The 4,328-nt window shown below is 37.6% G+C and overlaps 1 long non-coding RNA gene across 1 annotated transcript; it reads right to left on the reverse strand.

Annotated features, from left to right (window-relative positions):
* Nucleotides 1-1,269: 1,269 nt before the first annotated feature.
* On the reverse strand, nucleotides 1,270-3,765 carry LOC104654007. The gene is made up of 2 exons (XR_746761.1): nucleotides 3,644-3,765; nucleotides 1,270-1,632 (listed from the first exon to the last, which is right to left on the reverse strand). It is a non-coding gene; the product is annotated as an uncharacterized LOC104654007 (long non-coding RNA).
* Nucleotides 3,766-4,328: the final 563 nt, after the last annotated feature.

Genomic DNA, 4,328 nt, shown 5'->3' on the forward strand with positions numbered 1-4,328 from the left:
GTCATTGATGGAGCCTGGACAACAGAGCTGACCTTTCTTGGGGCAGATGAATCCTTTGAAAGTGTCTGACACTCCTTGCAAGAACAACACGTGCCTATACCATGTCGCTTCCACCAAGAGAGCTTTGGGTTAGAACTCAGATGAATTTACATTTAAATTTCTAGCTATGAGAGCTTGGGCAAACAAGACAACTTATTGAAGCTTTAGGTCCCTAATATATAGATTGATTGATAGGTGATTGATACAGAGAGAGTCCCTTTATTTGAGAGAAACAAAAATCTCTACTAAAGAGAGGTGTTGTGATGCTTACTGCCATATGTGGCACAGAGAAGGCATTCAGTGTAGGCAGCTTCTATTGTCATTATTACTGTTACTATTGTGATTTTTCTAATTTTTTGAATTCCCATTTACCAATGATAAAAGTCCCACCTCACTTGACTTTAGGTTCCTGGATATGTGTGTGTGTTCCTCAGACAACCAAAGTGTGATTTTACTTGTCAGAGAAGGGAATTTCAAGGAGCTTTGGGCCTAGATAAATTAATGTCTTCTATGCAGCATTTATGATAATGATACGTATACATGATTTTCTCAGTAAATGCATTTGAATGACTTTCCAAGTTTGATGCTGTATTAATTTGCTAGGGCTGCTATAACAAAGTACCATAGACTGAGTGTCTTAAACAAAACAAATGTGTTTCACAGTTCTGAAGACTAGAACTCCAAAAGCTGGGTGCTGGCAGGGTTGGTTTCTTATGGAAATGCCTCTCTCTTTGAGGGTTGGTTTCTTATAGACAGGCCTCTCTCCTGGTCTTGTAGATGGTTATCCTCTCCCCGTGTCTTCATATAATCTTCCCTCTGCATCCAAATTCCCTTTTCTTATCAGGATGCCCATCTTGTCAGATTAGAGCTGACTCTAGTGATCTCATTTTAATTTAATTCTTTCTATAAAGACCCTGTCTCCAAATATGGACACATTCTGAGGTACTGACCCCAACGTGAATTTTGCGGGGGACACAGTTTAGCCCATAACACATGACTTAATTTTATACATGTCTATTTGATCTAATTTTATACTTAGTGGCCTTTTATTTTCCACCTCATCAACTATATTTTCCCAATATTTATAACTTTTGATCATTATTAATTATTGAAACACTTTTAAATTTAATCTGATACAAAAATGCCCTAGACCAGGTACCAGGTAGAGCAGGCTGGGATCTCACATAAGAATATATGGTAGAAAGAATTAGAATTTTATTTCATAGAGAGTAAGCCCCAAGTATTTTATTTCTTTATAACCTCCAGTGTCATGCAGCAAACTCACAGCACGTGCCTGTGGGAAAGATGAGTGAGTCAATGAATGAATTAGCAGGATTCAAAGAGCAACAGCTGACATTTATAATCCCTCTTCTTCTAAGCACACAGAGTAATCGTGTTGCCTTGTTGAAGACTCTTTAGAGTTGCCTGGCTGGGGAATCTTTAGTTTGAGAGACAGCCTGGGGACTCACACTCATCATGGAGTAGCCTGAACTGCATCTTGAGATTTGCCAGTGTTTGCTGAGCAATGTGAGCATTGCTCCAGCAGTGTGAAGTTACGTCAGGGAAGTAAAAAGCCAAGGTCTCCAGTAGACCCTGGGGAGAATGAAGACAAGAACATCACACCATTTAAATGATTAAAGCAAGAAATTTAACAGTGAAAAGTGATATGGCATTGCATTTTCCCTTTAAAAGGACAAATTCTGTTTACTTTGACCAAGAGCAGGCTTGGTCAAATTTAAAAACAGGGTGGTGATCCAGTTTATACCAAAATACCAATATATTCAAATAATAAAGTAAATTAGCCCTTCTGATAAAAATAATATCTTATCAAATGCTAACCACTGTGGCATATCTACAAAGAGAACATTGCATAAGTTCAAAATTGTCCAATTTCATGGAGAAAGCTTTTATTTAGTTTCTTAAACACTCGTAGCTTCCTTAACTCTACAGTTTATCCCATCTATAATTTTCAAATCCCTATGTATTCATTTTCCACTATATCTTTTCCACTTGAGAACGGAATAATTAAGATAGATACATATGTACATGATATCTAGATAGACACATAAATATCCATAGATAAAATAATAAAAATCCTAATCTCTAGCTAGATAAAGAGTATTGTTCCCAGTACACATTTCAGTTATCTTAAATGTTTGCTTTTTTTTGTGGGTTTATTCTTTGGGTGGGAGTGCCTTGGTTTTTGTTTTTATTTTTAACAAAGACAAAAGAGAAAGAGGAGAGAAAAGATAATTGCACATTCTAAGTGTTTCATCAGAGTCTGAGAGTAGAGGCTGTGTTATGATTCCTGGTGGAAATCTGTTTTCATCACAAACCACCTCACAGTATGATGCAATTTATCATGATTGTCATCCTAGGCTCAAGGGAGAGCAGAAATAGAATTCCAGCAGCTCTGTGCATAAGGACCTATGTACTCAAGCGCATGGTTAAACCTCAGTGAAATCGTTGCCATCACTGGGTGCCAGCCACCGGCTACTGACAGTAGTTGGCCCCAACTACCCAACTTTTAAGAGGCTGGTTTGAATTTACATCAATCAATAAATATATATTTGGGGCAAAAATCACTCAAGTGCATAAACATACCACCCCAAACTCAGCAACACAATATTATATGCATTTCCAATTCTTTATGTAGACAGGGCGTTTTACAGTTAGTTCTTCCTTTTTTTTTCTTTTTTTTTTTAAACTGCATTTTAATGCCCCAGGTTTGTTTAAACTTCTGTCAGAATGTTGACTCGGACTGAGATTTTATTTTTAATTCAGGAACGAAGAGGATATAATGTCTTTAAAAGAAGAAGGAAATTCGGTGAGTTTTCTGCAATTAGCACCATAGAAGTCAGTTAAGATGCCTTCTGGAAATTTCCAATAGACAGGGGGTATGTTAGAACGACAGCAGGCAGCAAATGAAAACAGCACTTGGCAATTTGGGAATCCTTTTCTGTGACAAACTATCTGGTAGGCAACAATTTTGGCTTTCTCTAAACTCATATAACTTGCTGTTATTTTGGCTGATTTTGATCATTAGCACAATTGCACATAGAGAACTGTCAGTAAAATTAACTTCGGGCTGAATTCACGCCTACTTTCCCACCTCATTCTACTGAAGTACTTTCAGAAATCCCATCCTTTCTTCTAGAAACTTTAAGGCAAAAAGAGCTAGAAAGGAAGGTGGCCAGACTGCTACACCTCCCCTCCCTTCCCATCATTATAGATCAAGCACTTAAAGTGAAGTTTAGACCTCAAGTCTATCTCTCCAATTCATGCTTTCCTATAGACTGGAATTTTTAGTTCAAGTTTATCTGGCTAAAATATAAGTACATATTCATATCACTAAATAGAAAGACAATGGTCCACAAATGTGCTCCACTTTCTGTTTCCTACCTTTAAAAAATTGTATCATTATCCAGTTGCTCAATTCATAGCCTAGGTCTTTTCTTCCTTCTCTTTTTCTATGGTAACACTTAACTCATCACTTTTTTTTTTTTTTTTTTTTTTTCAAATTTTCCTTCTCCCATATCTCTTGTATCTGGCCATCTTTTCCATGTGCCAACAATATCCAGTTCAGACCTCAGTCATTCTTCACCTATTTATTGCAATAGCTGTGAAGAAACTCTCTTCCTCGAGCCACCCTTACACACTAATTCTATGATGCAGCTAGTCATTTTTCCAACATGAAAATCTCTTCATGTCACTTTTACAAAGACTCCACATAAAAATCCAAATGACATGGGATAGTTAACAAACCCTTCATGACTTGTCTCCAGCAAACCTCTCCAGCCTCATTTGTCTCTTCCTTAACTAACCTTGAGCCCCAGTATTCGGCTACTCACAGGTGCACAGACCAGCAGCCATGGTTTCTTTACCCTCTTGTCATTTTCCCTGTGCCTGGAGCTTCGACCCTTCCCCTGCTTCAGTTCTTTCTCGGTTTCTTGTAGAAGTCAGTTCTTGCAGAAAACCTGTGACAGTAGAAAACTTGTGACTGTATCTCCAGCAGGGCACTGTGAATCCTGTGTACTCCTTAAATAATTTCTTGCAAAAGGGGCTTACTGTTATATTCCATCTCCCTCTATCTTAAAAGCTCCTTAAGAGCAGGAATTCTTTTTAATCATCATTTATTACTGAATCCTGAGTATATAATGTAACACCAGGGCCACAGAAATTTCATGCTTTATAAATATTGTTCAAAGAATGAATGAAGAGATGGCAGAGGAAGATGTCTTAGAAATCAATATTACAGTTGTGTTGCTGTTGCTATTGCTCCAGTGAGG

The sequence above is a fragment of the Rhinopithecus roxellana genome, chromosome 18 (assembly GCF_007565055.1).
Source record: "Rhinopithecus roxellana isolate Shanxi Qingling chromosome 18, ASM756505v1, whole genome shotgun sequence".
Taxonomy (NCBI): domain Eukaryota; kingdom Metazoa; phylum Chordata; class Mammalia; order Primates; family Cercopithecidae; genus Rhinopithecus; species Rhinopithecus roxellana.